Consider the following 20897-nt stretch of genomic DNA (forward strand, 5'->3'; position numbering starts at 1 on the left):
CAATAACATAAGTCACATAAGCACAAAATATATACCTAAGTGATGACAGCTGTGTAAGGAGCCAGGCGGCATGGGGGAGAGAAGGAGGCTCGGGGAGGTAATTGGAAAAGTGTGTGGGTAGAAAGGAAATTGATAGAAAGCAGCAGTATTTGAATCTACCCGAGGAAAGGCACTTGCTGCTGAGGCAGGTTTAAGTAAGTTCCCCGGGGCAAAGATAGAGTCTTACAAAGGGCTCTGAGGTTCTCGGACTAGAGGAAGTAGAGCATGAAATTTCCTTCCAGGGACAGTCTGGTTGGAAAGGGAGGAGGAGAAATAAGAGAAAGCTCCATTGTAATATACAAGACGAAAGGAAAAGAAAGACAAGTAAAAGGAATGATCTGAAACCACCTGGATATTGGAGCACAATTGTGAGAACAACTGGGTAAGAAGAGTCCATTTTCTTACCCTCCCTTTTTCCCCCTTTCCAAAGCATCCTATATTCCATTTTGGATTATTCTTGATAAGTTTCCTTTACTATGGAATGTGCTACCTATCTAGTAGCAACTGATGGAAGCTACCTCTCTTAGCTTCCAACTTGATAAAGAGGCATTTTTAATATAGCTGCTGGATCCAAATTGAAGGGAGGGAATAATCTAGCAAAATATCCACAAATTAGCTGCACTTCCTTTTGTAACATAAGGCAGCTCTATTCATTCACCTGAGATGGGGTGGAAGATCTCACACACTGTTCTCTGCTTTCTTTTTCTGCTTTGTTCAGAGACACAAGATGGAGGTACCCTGCTGAGCATGGAACTCCTGGCTGCCTCCTCCACCTCAACATATGCTTGTTCAGGTAGAGCCCAGCTGGGGACTGACAGTGGTAGAGCATTGCTGATTTAGGTTCCTCACATGAAGCACTGTAGACAAGGGCAGAGACAAAAATCTCTGGTAGTATGCTTGCGGGGGATCTGAGTTTTTAATGTATTTGATTGGTTTAGCATGTCAAAGATCAAGGCTTGAAAGTAGGGGAGAAAAATTATACGTCCTTCCAGCAGAGCCAATGTAATGTGCTTGCCTGTGAGTAACCAGGAATTGTGCTATATGCTATGCACATCTGTCTCGTAGACCTAAGGTAACGGAACCTGCAATCCAGTGGACCATGGAACTGCTTGAGTTTTGGGCACCGTCTGTGCCAGCGTATCCTGCTGAATCTCAGTATCTCTCAGGAGGGGGCCAGAAATCAATCTCACGCATTCCCCAGATAATTCTGATACCTTTAGAACTACAACTTAGAGGGACTGTGTAATAATAGAAATGACTTGTTGGAAGGATAAATTTTTTAGAAAATAGTTAAATACATTTTTAGAAAATAGCATCCTCAATAATACACGACCTTAATGAAACAGAAACAGCCATAGATGGGAACATCATGAAGTGAAGGGCTAACAATACAACAACTATACCACATGATACAACATAAAAATGAAAATGTTGAGAAGAAAGGGAAGTGGGAGTGGTAAAATAGGACTGCAAGGAAACAATACTTGGAGTAGCACAATTTAAATCTGCATCACAGTCATAAACAGCAGTACTAACAGGGTAGAATTTAAATCAGTAATGTGGAGGATAAGCCTAGAAATTGTTCCAGAAGATAGTGAAAAGCAGGGGAAAAGAAATAGGTTAAAATGAATAAAGAAATGGTGGGTAAGAAAGTATTATTCAAAGGATACAGAGAGCCAACCAAGAACTGCAGATTTCTTTTATTAAAAAAACCCTAGCGTAGTTAGTTAATTGCTTCTCAGCCTTTGGGCTAAGGTTAAGTGTAGAAACTACAGTAGTTAGAACAGAAGTGATAATCATGATGAAAAAGACAACTTTTCAAGGAAGAAAAAAGTTCCTGGATTCATAGATGGGAAGGGCCCCTTGGTTCAGCCAAAGAATATTCTGGAAAAAAAAAAAAAAAACCTAGCAAAACCTTGAATTACAAGGATAAGTGAATAAATCTGCATGCATCTAGCCAGAAAAATCTAACCACAAATGAACAAAATCAGACAAACTTTCAACTTGTTTATGCAACTGTAAATGCCAGAAAAATAATGGTGCTGTGTTTACAAGATGTTGAAGGGAAAACTTATAAACTAAGAATATTATACACATTGTTTTTCATCTGTTAAGGCAACAGAAGTACATTTCTAGACAAAGATTTCAAAAATATACCTCCTATGTATCTCATCTTGAAAAAATTATTTGAGGATGTACTCCGGCTGACTAATTGATGAATCAAAATTAAGATCCCAAGAAGAAAGAAGTAAATCTTAATATAAAGACTGTCAGAGAGAATTGAAAATGTCAAAGCAAAAAGTTAAAATCTATATAATTGTAAATGAGTTGAAGCCTGTTGCTCAATTCCACTCCAAGCAATATTGTCTTCAGCTGCATGGGCTCTGGTATACTAAATAATGCAAATTAGTTCTCCCTAAACTGTAAGCTGGGAGAGGGCAAGGGCCGTGCCACCTTATTCACCACTTTGTCTCCAGTGTCCATTCCTAGCTTGTGGCGATGCTTATTAAACATTTATTGGACTTTCTACATGAGTATTCTTTTAAACTTCTCTCAGCAGACAGGCCTTATGAATTCTATAATAACATTGTAGCTGGGAGATGGAAGATTTTGGACAACAAAATGAGGGAAGAGAAATATTACAAAACTTTCAGAGGAGAGAGCAAACTCCCCCGCTGAGCCAAGTCATCTTGACCTCTTTTCTTCATCAGGAAAGAGGCAGTAGTTTTTTTTGTTTTTTTTTTTAGATTTCAAGATTTATTTTATTTTTTTAATTTTTATTTTATTATTATACTTTAAGTTTTAGGGTACATGTGCACAATGTGCAGGTTTGTTACATATGTATCCATGTGCCATGTTGGTGTGCTGTACCCATTAACTCGTCATTTAACATTAGGTATATCTCCTAATGCTGTCCCTCCCCCTCCCCCCACCCCACAACAGTCCCCGGAGTGTGATGTTCCCCTTCCTGTGTCCATGTGTTCTCACTGTTCAAGTCCCACCTATGAGTGAGAACATGTGGTGTTTGGTTTTTTGTCCTTGCGATAGTTTACTGAGAATGATGGTTTCCAGTTTCATCCATATCCCTACAAAGGACATGAACTCATCATTTTTTTATGGCTGCATAGTATTCCATGGTGTATATGAACCACATATTCTTAATCCAGTCTATCATTGTTGGACATTTGGGTTGGTTCTAAGTCTTTGCTATTGTGAATAGTGCCGCAATAAACATACGTGTGCATGTGTCTTTATAGCAGCATGATTTGTAGTCCTTTGGGTATATACCCAGTAATGGGATGGCTGGGTCAAAAGGTATTTCTAGTTCTAGATCCCTGAGGAATCGCCACACTGACTTCCACAATGGTTGAACTAGTTTACAGTCCCACCAACAGTGTAAAAGTGTTCCTATTTCTCCACATCCTCTCCAGCACCTGTTGTTTCCTGACTTTTTTAATGATTCCCATTCTAACTGGTGTGAGATGGTATCTCATTGTGACTTTGATTTGCATTACTTTGATGGCCAGTGATGAGGAGCATTTTTTCATGTGTTTTTTGGCTGCAGAAATGTCTTCTTTTGAGAAGTGTCTGTTCATATCTATTGCCTACTTGTTGATGGGGTTGTTTGTTTTTTTCTTGTAAATTTGTTTGAGTTCATTGTAGATTCTGGATATTAGCCCTTTGTCAGATGAGTAGGTTGCAAAAATTTTCTCCCATTTTGTAGGTTGCCTGTTCACTCTGATGGTAGTTTCTTTTGCAGAAGTTCTTTAGTTTAATGAGATCCCATTTGTCAATTTTGGCTTTTGTTGCCATTGTTTTTGGTGTTTTAGACATGAAGTCCTTGCCCATGCCTGTGATCTGAATGGTAATGCCTAGGTTTTCTTCTAGGTTTTTTATGGTTTTAGGTCTAACATGTAAGTCTTTAATCCATCTTGAATTAATTTTTGTATAAGATGTAAGGAAGGGATCCAGTTTCAGCTTTCTACATATGGCTAGCCAGTTTTCCCAGCACCATTTATTAAATAGGGAATCCTTTCCCCATTTCCTGTTTTTGTCAGGTTTGTCAAAGATCAGATAGTTGTAGATATGCAGCATTATTTCTGAGGGCTCTGTTCTGTTCCATTGATCTATATCTCTGTTTTGGTACCAGTACCATGCTGTTTTGGTTACTGTAGCCTTGTAGTATAGTTTGAAGTCAGGTAGTGTGATGCCTCCAGCTTTGTTCTTTTGGCTTAGGATTGACTTGGCGATGTGGGCTCTTTTTTGGTTCTATATGAACTTTAAAGTAGTTTTTTCCAATTCTGTGAAGAAAGTCGTTGGTAGCTTGATGGGGATGGCATTGAATCTATAAATTACCTTGGGAAGTATGGCCATTTTCACGGTATTGATTCTTCCAACCCATGAGCATGGAATGTTCTTCCATTTGTTTGTATCCTCTTTTATTTGATTGAGCAGTGGTTTGTAGTTCTCCTTGAAGAGGTCCTTCACATCCCTTGTAAGTTGGATTCCTAGATATTTTATTCTCTTTGAAGCAATAGTGAATGGGAGTTCACTCATGATTTGGCTCTCTGTTTGTCTGTTATTGGTGTATAAGAATGCTTGTGATTTCTGTACGTTGATTTTGTATCGTGAGACTTTGCTGAAGTTGCTTATCAGCTTAAGGAGATTTTGGGCTGAGACAGTGGGGTTTTCTAGATATACAATCATGTCATCTGCAAACAGGGACAATTTGACTTCCTCTTTTCCTAATTGAATACCCTTTATTTCCTTCTCCTGCCTAATTGTCCTGGCCAGAACTTCCAACACTATGTTGAATAGGAGTGGTGAGAGAGGGCATCCCTGTCTTGGGCCAGTTTTCAAAGAGAATGCTTCCAGTTTTTGCCCATTCAGTATGATATTGGCTGTGGGTTTGTCATAGATAGCTCTTATTATTTTGAGATACGTCCCATCAGTGCCTAATTTATTGAGAGTTTTTAACATGAAGGGTTGTTGAATTTTGTCAAAGGCCTTTTCTGCATCTATTGAGATAATCATGTGGTTTTTGTCTTTGGTTCTGTTTATATGCTGGATTACATTTATTGATTTGCATATGTTGAACCAGCCTTGCATCCCAGGGATGAAGGCCACTTGATCATGGTGGATAAGCTTTTTTATATGCTGCTGGATTTGGTTTGCCAGTATTTTATTGAGGATTTTTGCATCAATGTTCATCAAGGATATTGGTATAAAATTCTCTTTTTTGGTTATGTCTCTGCCAGGCTTTGGTATCAGGATGATGCTGGCATCATAAAATGAGTTATGGAGGATCCCCTCTTTTTCTATTCATTGGATAGTTTCAGAAGGAATGGAACCAGTTCCTCCTTGTACCTCTTGTAGAATTCAGCTGTGAATCCATCTGGTCCTGGACTGTTTTTGGTTGGTAAGCTATTGATTATTGCCACAATTTCAGAGCCTGTTATTGGTCTATTCAGATATTGAACTTCTTCCTGTTTAGTCTTGGGAGGGTATATGTGTTGAGGAATTTATCCATTTCTTCTAAATTTTCTAGTTTATTTGCGTAGAGGTGTTTATAGTATTCTCTGATGGTAGTATGTGTTTCTGTGGGATCGGTGGTGATATCCCCTTTATCATTTTTTATTGTGTCTATTTGATTCTTCTCTCTTTTCTTCTTTATTAGTCTTGCTAGCAGTCTATCAATTTTGTTGATCTTTTCAAAAAACCAGCTCCTGGATTCATTAATTTTTTGGAGGGTTTTTTTGTGTCTCTATTTCCTTCCATTCTGCTCTGATTTTAGTTATTTCTTGCCTTCTGCTAGCTTTTGAATGTGTTTGCTCTTGCTTTTCTAGTTCTTTTAATTGTGATATTAGGGTGTCAATTTTGGATCTTTCCTGCTTTCTCTTGTGGGCATTTAGTGCTATAAATTTCCCTCTACACACTGCTTTGAATGTGTCCCAGAGATTCTGGTATGTTGTGTCTTTGTTCTCATTGGTTTCAAAGAACATCTTTATTTCTGCCTTCATTTTGTTATGTACCCAGTAGTCATTCAGGAGCAGGTTGTTCAGTTTCCATGTAGTTGAGCAGTTTTGAGTGAGTTTCTTAATCCTGAGTTCTAGTTTGATTGCACTGTGGTCTGAGAGACAGTTTGTTATAATTTCTGTTCTTTTACATTTGCTGAGTAGTGCTTTACTTCCAACTATGTGGTCAATTTTGGAATACATGTGGTGTGGTGCTGAAAAAAATGTATATTCTGTTGATTTGGGATGGAGAGTTTTGTAGATGTCTATTAGGTCTGCTTGGTGCAGAACTGAGTTCAAATCCTGGATATCCTTATTAGCTTTCTGTCTCATTAATGTGTCTAATGTTGACAGTGGGGTGTTAAAGTCTCTCATTATTATTGTGTGGGAGTCTAAGTCTCTTTGTAGGTCACTAAGGACTTGCTTTATGAATCTGGGTGCTCCTGTATTGGGTGCATATATATTTAGGATAGTTAGCTCTTCTTGTTGAATTGATCCCTTTACCATTATATAATGGCTTCTTTGTCTCTTTTGATCTTTGTTGGTTTAAAGTCTCTTTTATCAGAGACTAGGATTGCAACCCCTGCCTTTTTTTGTTTTCCATTTGCTTGGTAGATCTTCCTCCATCCCTTTATTTTGAGCATATGTGTGTCTCTGCACATGAGATGTGTTTCCTGAATACAGCACATTGATGTGTCTTGACTCTTTATCCAATTTGCCAGTCTGTGTCTTTTAATTGGAGCATTTAGCCCATTTACATTTAAAGTTAATATTGTTATGTGTGAATTTGGTCCTGTCATTATGATGTTAGCTGGTTATTTTGCTCATTAGTTGATGCAGTTTCTTCCTAGCCTTGATGGTCTTTACAATTTGGCATGTTTTTGCAGTGGCTGGTACCGGTCGTTCCTTTCCATATTTAGTGCTTTCTTCAGGACCTCTTTTAGGGCAGGCCTCGTGGTGACAAAATCTCTCAGCATTTGCTTGTCTGTAAAGTATTTTATTTCTTCTTCACTTATGAAGCTTAGTTTGGCTGGATATGAAATTCTGGGTTAAAAGTTCTTTAAGAATGTTTAATGTTGGCCCCCACTCTCTTCTGGCTTGTAGAGTTTCTGCTGAGAGATCTGCTGTTAGTCTGATGGGCTTCCCTTTGTGGGTAACCCGACCTTTCTCTCTGGCCGCCCTTAACATTTTTTCCTTCATTTCAACTTTGGTGAATCTGACAATTATGTGTCTTAGAGTTGCTCTTCTCGAGGAGTATCTTTGTGGCATTCTCTGTATTTCCTGAATCTGAATGTTGGCCTGCCTTGCTAGATTGGGGAAGTTCTCCTGGATAATATCCTGCAGAGTGTTTTCCAACTTGGTTCCATTCTCCCTGTCACTTTCAGGTACAGCAATCAGATGTAGTTTTGGTCTTTTCACATAGTCCCATATTTCTTGGAGGCTTTGTTCATTTCTTTTTATTCTTTGTTCTCTTAATTTCCCTCTTGCTTCATTTCGTTCATTTCATCTTCCATCACTGATACCCTTTCTTCCAGTTGATCACAGTGGCTCCTGAGGCTTCTGCATTCTTCACGTAGTTCTCAAGCCTTGGCTTTCAGCTCCATCAGCTCCTTTAAGGACTTCTCTGCATTGTTTATTCTAGTTATCCATTCGTCTAATTTTTTTGAAAGTTTCTAACTTATTTGCCATTGGTTTGAATTTCCTCCTGTAGCTCGGAGTAGTTTGATCATCTGAAGCCTTCTTCTCTCAACTCGTCAAAGTCATTCTCTGTCCAGCTTTGTTCCATTGCTAGTGAGGAGCTGCATTCCTTTGGAGGAAGAGAGGCACTCTGCTTTTTAGAGTTTCCAGTTTTTCTGCTCTGTTTTTTCCCCATCTTTGTGGTTTTATCTACTTTTGGTGTTTGATGATGGTGATGTCCAGATGGGTTTTTGGTGTGGATGTCCTTTCTGTTTGTTAGTTTTCCTTCTAACAGACAGGCCCCTCAGCTGCGGTCTGTTGGAGTTTGCTAGAGGTCCACTCCAGTCCCTGTCTGCCTGGGTGTCAGCAGTGGTGGCTGCAGAACAGCAGTGGCTGTAGAACAGCAGATATTGGTGACCCGCAAATGCTGCTGCCTGATCGTTCCTCTGGAAGTTTTGTCTGAGAGGAATACCCGGCCATATGAGGTGTCAGTCTGCCCCTACTGGGGGGTGCCTCCCAGTTAGGCTGCTCGGGGGTCAGGGACCCACTTGAGGAGGCAGTCTGCCTGTTCTCCGATCTCCAGCTGCCTGCTGGGAGAACCACTACTCTCTTCAAAGCTGTCAGACAGGGACATTTAAGTCTGCGGAGGTTACTGCTGACTTTTTGTTTGTCTGTGCCCTGCTCCCAGAGGTGGAGCCTACAGAGGCAGGCAGGCCTCCTTGAGCTGTGGTGGGCTCCGCCCAGTTTGAGCTTCCTGGCTGCTTTCTTTACCTAATCAAGCCTGGGCAATGGCAGGCACCCCTCCCCTAGCCTTGCTGCCTCCTTGCAGTTTGATCTCAGACTGCTGTGCTAGCAACCAGTGAGACTCCGTGGGCGTAGGACCCTCTGAGCCAGGTGTGGGACATAATCTCCTGGTGTGCCATTTTTTAAGCCTGTTGGAAAAGCACAGTATTAGAGTGGGAGTGACCTGATTTTCCAGGTGCCATCTGTCACCCCTTTCTTTGACTAGGAAAGGGAACTCCCTGACCCCTTGTGCTTCTTGAGTGAGGCAATGCCTCGCCCTGCTTTGGCTCGTGCACGGTGCACTGCACCCACTGTCCTGTACCCACTGTCTGGCACTCCCTAGTGAGATGAACCTGGTACGTCAGATGGAAATGCAGCAGTCACCCGTCTTCTGTGTCGCTCACCCTGGGAGCTGTAGACCGGAGCTGTTCCTATTTGGCCATCTTGGCTCCACCCCTGAGGCAGTAGCTCTAAGAGACCAAAAAAGTCACATGCCTGTTTTTATAGGCACCAAGAAGTAATAAGTTCTAGTTCCATTCCTCTGAAGATAGGGGTGGGAAGAGTCCAGCCTGTCTCTAAATAGGGCAGCTATCAAGCCTCTGGCTGTTTCTCAGCTTCTGAAAGGCCTTGGGTCATGGGGGAAGTGTAGAGGGTGTGTCCTGGGCCCAGAGTGGTCCAGGGAGTGGCATACTCCTTTCCTACAGACTCTAAGATCCCATTCCTCAACTACCTGTCAACAGGTTCAAGGTGGTAAATTCTTGGCAGTTTCTGGAAAACAAAGCCCCATATCCTAGAGGAAGTGAGGTGGATAGGTGTAAGTGATGTTATGTGTGGAATAATTTTCACCATATTTTTCAGCGAAGTATGCTTACGAATGGTCTTGAAACTAAGAGTTGGAGCCCAAACCTAGAAACCAGGGAAGAGGAAAGATACGTGTATGTGTAGAAGGGATGGGGCAAGAAGGAACAGTCATGCATGTACCTTTCCCTCAGTGCACTAAAAGAAGTGCATTCAGAGAGCCGAGGAGAAATAGGGACAGCCAGGCCCAGGCTGTGAGCAGGTTCAGGGAGTCTCACTTAAATGCAGTTAAGTCGTAGTTGCCTGCCACACCTGATTTCACTTGGTCAGAACAAGCAGTCTCACAGAAGCTACTCCACTTCATGAATAAACTTACAGGGATTTATCAAGCATGTATCAAATATGGGACATTGCCATACTGGGAACTAAGGGCAAAGACACAATCCCTTGTTTTTATATGGCTTTGTCTATTAAGATATAGGAGTGGCCATCCTCACCCTATTCAGTTAAAAGAATTACTTCTTTGTATTCTTATAGACTTCATCTAGATGTTTTCTCTTTGTAGTTGCTCCTGACCTCCAGTCCCTCTGTTGAGCCCTCCTAGATTATTGTAGGGATGTAGGTGGAAGTGAATAAACTTAAAAAGGTGTGCCAGACCTCAGGAGTCCTTGGAGAGAGACATGGAGGCTTGTGTTAAAAGTTTATTAGAAGGTTTTCACTTTGAAGTTGAGAAATTCAGGCCAGTGAGCCAAGGCGTGAGAGATGTAACCAGGTTTTTTTCCTGGGTGTTCAAAGCCAAGGGCAGCTGATGAAGTGACAGAACTGGCTCAGAAATCTGATCATCAGAAGCTTGAAGGTACTTGGGTGGGAAAGTGGGACTCAACTGAGGTACCAAGGGGCCCCTCTGCACCCACTAACTCTCTCAGTAACCACTACGGTCTATCCTTTGAAAACAACACAAATTTAATGTCTTTATATTAAAGCTAAGATTCAGCCTAGAAGTTAAAGTTTGATATTGAGAATGAATGCCACTTAGTGCAGTAGTTTGTTTGTTTGTGTGTGTGTGTGTGGTTTTGTTTTGTTTTGTTTTGTTTTTCTTCTTTGAGATGGAGTTTCGCTGTGTCACCAGGCTGGAGTGCAATGGTGCAATCTTGGCTCACTGCAACCTCTGACTCCCTGGTTCAGGCGATTCTCCTGCCTCAGTCTCCTGAGTAGCTGGGATTACAGGCACACACCAGCACGCCCAGCTAATTTTTGTATTTTTAGTAGAGACGGGGTTTCACCATGTTGGCTGGGATGGTCTCGATCTCCTGACCTTGTGATCCACCTGCCTCTTCCTCCCAAAGTGTTGGGATTACCGGCATGAGCCACCGCACCTGGCCCAGTGCAGTGGTTCTTAATCCTGAAGACACATTAGAATAATCTGAGACATTAAAAAAAATACCAATCCCTGGGCCCACCCCAAACTAAATAATTCAAATCTCTGGGCATGCAGACTGGGTGTTGGTATATTTTTAAAACACTCCCTGGCTGACTATAATCTCCAAAACTCTAATGGAAGAGAATTTGGAGGCAAGTAGGGGGCCTTGCTGCAAAATGTGGTCTGCACATCAGCATCACAGGGAGGCTTGATGGAAATACAGCCTCTCAGGCCCCATACCAGACCTACTGGATTAGAATCTGCATCTTAACAATGTCCTCAGAGCATTTGTAGGTACTTTGAGTATCACGATAGAGGCATACTCTGCAAGGTTTCAGCAATGACTTGTTTAAATACCCTAGAATCAGCTAGAATTGATTTTAGTCACTGAATTCAGAGATCCCAATGTCCCCACAGGAATCAGGCAGAACAGTGAGAGTTAGGCAGGCCTGCCACCCCAGCAGATCACATGGGCCTCAAAGTCTTTAAACAAAGCGAAAGAAGGTAGGGAGTAGTGAAGACTGGGAGAGAACACAGCCCCACTAGAGAGGGAATCTGACTCCGCTCCAGGTTTGATTCTGCTGGAGTTACACTCCAGCTGTTGTTTCTCTGTGAAATTTCTGGTTTTTAAATGTTGGCAACTAATTCATGTTTTAAAAGTTTTTTCTATAGGTGTGATGGTTAATTTTAGATGTGATCTTACTGGGTTAAGGGATACCCAGGTGATATGATTTGGATTTGTGTCTCCACCCCAGTGTTGGTGGAGGGACCTGGTGGGAGGTGACTGGATCATGGCGGCGGACTTCCCCCTTGCGGCACACATGAGAGTGTGTTCCTTCTCATGAGATCTGGTTATTTTAAAGTATGTAGCACCTCCCGCTTCTCTCTTTTACTCCTCCTCTGGCCATGTAAGGTGCATTTGATTTGCCTTCTGCCATGATTGAAAGTTTTCTGAGACCTCAAGCCACGCTTCCTGTACAGCCTGCAGAACTGTGAATCAGTTAAACCTCTTTCTTTATAAATTACCCAGTTTCAGGTACTTCTTTATAGCAGTGCAAGAATGGACTATTATACCAGGCCGCTGGTAAAGCATTATTTCGGTGTCTGTGAGGGTGTTTCTGGAGGAGACTGGCATTTGAATGAGTGGACTGAGTGAGGAAGAGCCAACCTCACTCCACGTGAGTGGGCACCATTTAATCCTTCGAGGCCCAGAATAGAACAAAAAGGAAGAGAAAAGGTGAATTCATGCTCTCTGCTGGAGGTGGGCCATCCATCTTCCCCAGCCCTTGGACATCAGAACTCCAGGTTCTTGGGCCCTCAAACTCAGACTTATGCCAGTGGCCTCCTAGAATCTCAGGCCTTCGGCCTTGGCCTGAAAGTTATACCATCAGCTTCCTTGGTTCTCAGACGTTTGGACTCCAGCTGAATTATACCACCAGTTTCCCTGGTTCTCCAGCTTCCACGTGGCATAGGATGGGACTTCTCTACCTCCATAATCACATGAGCCAATTCCCATAATAATTTCCTCTTATGTATCTATAGATATTGACATATCTTCATCTATATCTGATTGGTTCCATTTCTTTGGAGAACCCTGATACAATGGGCAAATCACAACACACTATAGGACAGATTATGCCCATGGAATACCACTAATCTAAATCAACTCTTTCATATTACAGATAAAGAAATTGAGTCTGGTTTTCTCATCCTCCACTTTCAGAAGAGAGTGACTCCAGTTTAAGTATCATTTAAATTTTCCACTTTTAGGTAATAGAGAGCTGCTGTCTTACAGAATTCTAGAGCCACTGAAGGTGGAAGTGGCTCTGAGTGGGGGATCAGGAGGGATTTCTCTGGAAAGGCAATGAAGAAACTCAGATTCAGTATCCAGATGTGTTGTTTTTGGTCTACCAGAGGGGCAGACCAAACCTTTTCAGTTGACATTTCCTTCAACACCAGGCTTGTTTTGGGAGTTTGGGCCAGGTGACAATGATGGCACTAAGAGCTTGTTTTCCCAATTGGAGCCAAAACATTTGCTGAGCAACCCCATAAATTGGCTAGACAAAAGTAAATAGGAAGGAGAGACATGGGAAAGGTGAGGTACCACACGGCCCTGAGTGAAAAGAAAGTTGGAGGGAAGTACCCTGCAAAAAAAAGGCTGAGATAGAAGACACAGGGATGACTGGGCCAGCCAATGAGTCAACATTTAGCATTCACTCATCCCTCAACGGCTATTTATCATGCATCTATTCTATCCCAGGCACAGCTCTCGATACTAAAGATACAACAGTGAACATGACTGACCAAGGATCTGCCCTTGTGGAGCTCACACCATTTTTCATATGAGCATCCTACATCTATGAATCTTTATTTTTTTGAAACAGGGTTGCACTCTGGCCTAGAGTACAGTGGCATGATCATGGCTTATTGCAGCCTTGACCTCCCTGGGCTCAGGTGATCCTTCCAACTAAGCCTACCAAGTAGCTGGGACTACAGGCATGCACCGAGGTGGGTGGATCAGGAGGTCAGGAGTTCGAGACCAGCCTGGCCAAGATGGTGAAACCCCATCTCTACTAAAAATACAAAAATTAGCTGGCTGTGATGGCAGGCGCCTGTAATCCCAGCCACTCAGGAGGCTGAGGCAGGAGATTGCTCCAACCCAGGAGGTGGAGGTTGCAGTGAGCTGAGATCACACTACTGCACTCTAGCCTGGGCAACAGAGCAAGACTGTCTCAAAAAAAAAAAAAAAAAGTGTAATTATAGGTTTGTGTGATAGAATCTTTGTTCAGTTCATTTTTTTAATCAAGAAAGAATATAAAGGCCGGGCGCGGTGGCTCACGCTTGTAATCCCAGCACTTTGGGAGGCCGAGGCGGGTGGATCACAAGGTCAGGAGATCGAGACCACGGTGAAACCCCGTCTCTACTAAAAATACAAAAAATTAGCCAGGCGTGGTGGCGGGTGCCTGTAGTCCCAGCTTCTCAGGAGGCTGAGGCAGGAGAATGGCATGAACCTGGGAGGTGGAGCTTGCAGTGAGCCGAGATTGCGCCACTGCACTCCAGCCTGGGTGACAGAGCGAGACTCCAGCTCAAAAAAAAAAAAAAAAAAAAAAACGAATATGAAGAACAATAGTGGTTTGTGACTGACTAGAAGCCTCAGTAAATTTTAATTCTTTGCATCTGTAGAGGTAAATTTCTCTGAACAATGCTATTAATCATCATTGCATGGGTTATTGTCTGCATCCATACAGGCAGCAGTAAATTACTGAAATGATTTTCCCACTGAGCATTAATAATAAATGGGGTTATTTTTTCCAGGAATTCACTTTATTTTTCCCTTTAGTATTTCTAGTTTGTACAAATTACTTTTTTTATTATTATACTTTAAGTTCTAGGGTACATGTGTACAATGTGCAGGTTTGTTACAGTGGTATACATGTGCCATGTTGGTTTGCTGCACCCATTAACTCATCACTTACATTAGGTATTTCTCGTAATGCTATCCCTCCCCCAGCCCCTCACCCCATGACAGGCCATGGTGTGTGATGTTCCCCTCCTTGTGTCCAAGTGTTCTCATTGTTCAATTCCCACATATAAGTGAGAACACACGGTGTTTGGTTTTCTGTCCTTGTGATAGTTGGCTCAGAATGATGGTTTCAAGCTTTATCCATGTCCCTGCAAAAAGGACATGAACTCATCCTTTTTTATGGCTGCATAGTATTCCATGGTGTATGTGTGCCACATTTTCTTAATCCAGTCTGTCATTGATGGACACTTGGGTTGGTTCCAAGTTTGCTATTGTGAGTAGTGCCACAGTAAACATATGCGTGCATGTGTCTTTATAGTAGCATAACTTATAATCCTTTGGGTATATACCCAGTAATGGGATGGCTGGGTCAAATGGTATTTCTAGTTCTAGATCCTTGAGGAATCGCCACACTGTCTTCAACAATGGTTGAACTAGTTTACACTCCAACCAACAGTGTAAAAGCATTTCTGTTTCTGTACATCCTCTCTAGCATCTGTTGTTTCCTGACTTTTTAATGATCGCCATTCTGACTGGCATGAGATGGTATCTCATTGTGGTTTTGATTTGCATTTCTCTGATGGCCAGTGATGATGAGCATTTTTTCATGTGTCTGTTGGCTGCAGAAATGTCTTCTTTTGAGAAGTGTCTGTTCATATCCCTTGCCCACTTTTTGATGGAGATTTTTGCTTTTTTCTTGTAAATTTGTTTAAGCTCTTTGTAGATTCTGGATATTAGTCCTTTGTCAGATGGACTGAATGGGTTGCACATGGCATACAAAATTTCTCTCCCATTCTGTAGGTTGCCTGTTCACTCTGATGGTAGTTTGCTTTGCTGTGCAGGAGCTCTTTAGTTTAATTAGATCCCATTTGTCAATTTTGGATTCTGTTGCCATTGCTTTTGGTATTTTAGTCATGAAGTCTTTGCCCATGCCTATGTCCTGAATGGTATTGCCTAGGTTTTCTTCTAGGGCTTTTATGGTTTTAGGTCTAACATGTAAGTCTTTAATCCATCTTGAATTAATTTTTGTGTAAGGTGTAAGGAAGGGACCCAGTTTCAGCTTTCTACATATGGCTAGCCAGTTTTCCCAGCACCATTTATTAAATAGGGAATCCTTTCCCCATTTCTTGTTTTTGTCAGGTTTGTCAAAGATCAGATGGTTGTAGATGTGTGGGGTTATTTCTGAGGCCTCTGTTCTGTTCCATTGGTCTATCTCTCTGTGTTGGTACCAGTACCATGCTGTTTTGGTTACTGTAGCCTTGTAGTATAGTTTGAAGTCAGGTAGCATGATGCCTCCAGCATTGTTCTTTTTGCTTAGGATTGTCTTGGCAATGTGGGCTCTTTTTTGGTTCCATATGAAATTTAAAGTAGTTTTTTTCCAATTCTGTGAAGAAAGTCATTGGTAGCTTGTTGGGGATGGCATTGAATCTATAAATAACTTTGGGCAGTATGGCCATTTTCATGATATTGATTCTTCCGATCCATGAGCATGGAATGTTCTTCCATTTGTTTGTGTCCTCTTTTATTTCATTGAGCAGTGGTTTGTAGTTCTCCTTGAAGAGGTCCTTCACATACCTTGTAAGTTGGATTCCTAAGTATTTTATTCTCTTTGTAGCAGTTGTGAATGGGAGTTCACTCATGATTTGGCTGTTTGTCTGTTATTGGTGTATAGGGATTCTTGTGATTTTTGCACATTGATTTTGTATCCTGAGAATTTGCTGAAGTTGCTTATCAGCTTGAGATTTTGGGCTGAGATGATGGGGTTTTCTAAATATACAATCATGTCATCTGCAAACCTGGACAATTTGACTTCCCCTTTTCCTAATTGAATACCCTTTATTTTTTCCTCCTGCCTGATTGCCCTGACCAGAACTTCCAACACTATGTTGAATAGGAGTGGTGAGAGAGGGCATCCCTGTCTAGTGCCAGTTTTCAAAGGGAATGTTTCCAGTTTTTGCCCATTCAGTATGATATTGGCTGTGGGTTTGTCATAAATTGGTCTTATTGTTTTGAGATATGTTCCATGAATACCTAGTTTATTGAGAGTTTTTAGCATGAACGACTGTTGAATTTTGTTGAAGGCCTTTTCTACATCTATTGAGATAATCATGTGGCTTTTGTCATTGGTTCTGTTTATGTGATGGATTACATTTATTGATTTGCATATGTTGAACCAGGCTTGCATCCCAGGGATGAAGCTGACTTGGTCATGGTGGATAAGCTTTTTGATGTGCTGCTGGATTTGGTTTGTCAGTATTTAATTGAGGATTTTCGCATCAATGTTCATCAGGGGCATTGGTCTAAAATCGTCTTTTCTTTATTGTGTCTCTGCTGAGCTTTGGTATCAGGATGATGCTGGCCTCATAAAATGAGTTAGGGAGGATTCCCTCTTTTTCTATTGATTAGAATTGTTTCAGAAGGAATGGTACCAGCTCGTCTTTGAACCTCTGGTAGAATTCAGCTGTGAATCCATCTGGTCCTGAACTTTTTTTGGTTGGTAGCCTATTAATTATTGCTTACATTTCAGAGCCTGTTATTGGTCTATTCAGAGATTTGGCTTCTTCCTGGTTTAGTCTTGGGAGGATATATGTGTCTTGGAATTCATCCATTGCTTCTAGATTTTCTAGTTTATTTGTGTAGAGGTATTTATAGTATTCTCTGATGGTAGTTTGTATTTCTGTGGGATCGGTGGTGATATCCCCGTTATCATTCTTTACTGTGTCTATTTGATTCTCCTGTTTTTTTCTTTATTAGTCTTGCTAGCAGTCTATCAATTTTATTGATGTCTTCAAAAAAACAGCTCCTGGATTCATTTATTTTTTTGGAGGCCTTTTGCGTCTCTAGTTCTTTCAGTCCTGCTCTGATCTTAGTTATTTCTTGCCTTCTGCTAGCTTTTGAATGTGTTTGCTCTTGCTTCTCTAGTTCTTTTAATTGTGATGTGAGGGTGTTGATTTTAGATCTTTCCTGCTTTCTCTTGTGGGCATTTAGTGCTATAAATTTCCCTCTACATACTGTTTTAAATGTGTCCCAGAGATTCTGGTATGTTGTGTCTTTGTTCTCATTGCTTTCAAAGAACATCTTTATTTGTCTTCATTTTGTTATTTACCCAGTAGTCATTCAGGAGCAGGTTGTTCAGTTTCCATGTAGTTGTTTGGTTTTGAGTGAGTTTCTTAATCCTGAGTTCTAATTTGATTGTACTGTGGTCTGAGAGACAGTTTGTTGTGATTTCTGTTCTTTTACATTTGCTGAGCAGTGCTTTACTTCCAACTATGTGGTCAGTTTTGGAATAAGTGTGATGTGGTGCTGAGAAGAATGTACATTCTGTTGATTTGGTGTGGAGAGTTCTGTACATGTCTATTAGGTCCACTTGGTGTGGAGCTTAGTTCACGTCCTGGATATCCTTGTTAACCTTCTGTCTTGTTGATCTGTCTAATATTGACAGTGGGGTGTTAAAGTCTCCCACTATTATTGTGTGGGAGTCTAAGTCTCTTTGTATGTCTCTAAGGACTTGCTTTATGAATCTGGGTGCTCCTGTATTGTGTGCGTATATATTTAGGATAGTTAGCTCTTCTTGTTGAATTGATCCCTTTACCATTATGTAATGGCCGCCTTTGTCTCTTTTGATCTTTGTTGGCTTAAAGTCTCTTTTATCAGAGACTAGGATTGCAACCCCTCCTTTTTTTTGCTTTCCATTTGCTTGGTAGATCTTCCTCCATCCCGTTATTTTGAGCCTATGTGTGTGTCTGCACGTGAGATGGGTCTCCTGAATACAGCACACTGATAGGACTTGACTCTATCCTATTTGCCAGTCTGTGTCTTTTAATTGGAGCATTTAGCCCATTTACATTTAAGGTTAATATTGTTATGTGTGAATTTGATCCTGCCATTTTGATGTTAGCTGGTTATTTTGCCCATTAATTGATGCAGTTTCTTTCTAGCATCAATGGTCTTTACAATTTGGCATGTTTTTTGCAGTGACTGATACCAGTTGTTCCTTTCCATGTTTAGTGCTTCCTTTGGGAGCATTTGTAAGACAGGCCTAGTAGTGACAAAATCTCTCAGCATTTGCTTGTCTGTAAAGGATTTTATTTCTCTTTCACTTATGAAGCTTAGTTTGGCTGGATATGAAATTCTGGGTTGAAAATTCTTTTCTTTAAGAATGTTGAATATTGGCCTCCACTCTTTTCGGGCTTGTAGAGTTTCTGCTGAGAGGCCCGCTACTAGTCTGATGGGCTTCCCTTTGTGGGTAACCAAATGTTTCTCTTTGGCTGCCCTTAATATTTTTTCCTTCATTTCAACCTTGGTTAATCTGACAATTACGTGTCTTGGGGTTGCTCTTCTGGAGTATCTTAATGGTGTTCTCTGTATTTCCTGAATTTAACTGTTGGCCTGCCTTGCTAGGTTGGGGAAGTTCTCCTGGATAATATCCTGCAGAGTGTTTTCCAACTTGGTTCCATTCTCTCCATCACTTTCAGGTACACCAGTCAAACATAGATTTGGTCTTTTCACATAGTCCCATATTTCTTGGAGGCTTTATTTATTTTTACTTTTTTTTCTCTAAACTTCTCTTCTCACTTTATTTCATTAATTTGATCTTCAGTCACTGATACCCTTTCTTCCACTTGATCAAATCGGCTATTGAAGCTTATGCATGTGTCATGTAGTTCTCGTGCCATGGTTTTCAGCTCCATCCAGTCATTTAAGGTCTTCTCTACACTGTTTGTTCTAGTTAGACATTTATCTAATCTTTTTTCAAGGTTTTTAGCTTCCTTGCGATGGGTTCGAACATCCTCTTTTAGCTCGGAAATGTTTGTTATTACCGACCTTCTGAAGCCTACTTCTGTCAACTCATCAAAGTTTTCTCTGTCCAGGTTTGTTCCATTGCTGGCAAGGAGCTGCGATCCTTTGTAGGAGAAGAGGCACTCTGGTTTTTAGAATTTTCAGCTTTTCTGCTCTGGTTTCTCCCCATCTTTGTGGTTTAATCTACCTTTGGCCTTTGATGATGGTGACCTACAGATGGGGCTTTTGTGTGGATGTCATTTTTGTTGATGTTGATGGTATTCCTTTCTGTTTGTTAGTTTTCCTTCTAACAATCAGTTCTGTTGGAGTTTGCTAGAGGTGCCCTACAGACCCTGTTTGCCTGGATATCACCAGCAGAGGCTGCAGAACAGCCAATATTGCTACCTGATCCTTCCTCTGGAAGCTTTGTCTCACAGGGGCACCCAGCTGTATGAGGTGTCAGTTGGCCTCTACTGGGAGGTGTCTCCCAGTTAGGCTACACGGGAGTCAGGGACCCAGTTGAGGAGGCAGTCTGTTCTCAGAACTCCAACACTGTGCTGGGAGAACCACTGCTCTCTTCAGAGCCGTCAGACAGGGACGTTTAAGTCTGCAGAAGTTTCTGCTGCCTTTTCTTCAACTATGCCCTGCCCCCAGAGGTGGAGTCTATAGAGGCAGCAAGCCTTGTGGTGCTGCAGTTGGCTCCGCCCAGTTTGAGCTTCCAGGCCACTTTGTTTACCTACTCAAGCCTCAGCAATGGCAGACGCCCCTCCCTTTGCTGGGCCGCTGCCTCATAGGTTGATCTCACTGCTGGGCTAGCAGTGAGCAAGGCTTCATGGGCATGGGACCTGCCAAGCCAGGTGGGGGATATAATCTCCTGGTGTGCCGTTTGCTAAGAAGGTTGGAGAAGCGCGGTATTTGAGAAGGAGTGTCCCATTTCTCTAGGCGCCGTCTGTCACAGCTTCCCTTGGCTAGGAAAGCGAAATCCCCTGACCCCTTGTGCTTCTCAGGTAAGGTGACGCCCCGCCCTGCTTCAGCTTGCCCTCCGTGGGCTGCACCTGCTTTCCAACCAGTCCCAGTGAGACGAACCAGATACTTCAGTTGGAAATGCAGAAATCACTCATCTTCTGCATCGATCACGCTGGGAGCTGCAGACCAGAGCTGTTCCTATTTGACCGTCTTGGAACGGACACCTCAAATTACTTTTAACCATAGTGACAATAACAAAATTCTACCCTGTCTGCTTAATCTAATATACCCACAGAGCCCCAAAATGTCTACTAAATAAGGGGTCATGGTGTCTGCACCTTCCTTCTTATAGGGTTTGAAGTGTTGAGATTGTTTGAATTCATTCTTTATATGTTACCATTGCCTTACTGCAATGCCTTTTATTGCATGTTCCACTGCTTATCCTGTGCCTTCTTATACACAGCATTGCTCATTCCCTCCTAGAACTCTGCCCTCTTCCCTTCAGCCCATTACCAAGCTTGTTTCTTGCCTTCCTTGAGGGCTTTCTTATATAGATATTATTCCTAAGAAATACTATCAGTGCTTTTCTGGAGAGCAGAGGCTTGAACCCAGCTCATAGTGTAGAACAAGGCAGACACTGCTGGCCTTGTCTGCTGACAAGAAGAACCACAGATCCAGGGATTGAAAGAAGATGTACGCACCCTCCGGGCCCTGGTCAGCTAAGGAGGACAGCTAAGAGACTACCTTCTGTCTCTCTGCTGGTGGCAAGCTAGCCATACTGATTGGGCAGCCAGAAGCCCAAACCATCTGGACAGTCTTGGACTCCCAGACTGGTTGGCTCTAGGTCTCATAACAAAGAGTATCCCCAGCCAAAGTCATGAGGCTGACTGTGGATTCC

The sequence above is a fragment of the Symphalangus syndactylus genome, chromosome 18 (genome assembly GCF_028878055.3).
Source record: "Symphalangus syndactylus isolate Jambi chromosome 18, NHGRI_mSymSyn1-v2.1_pri, whole genome shotgun sequence".
Taxonomy (NCBI): domain Eukaryota; kingdom Metazoa; phylum Chordata; class Mammalia; order Primates; family Hylobatidae; genus Symphalangus; species Symphalangus syndactylus.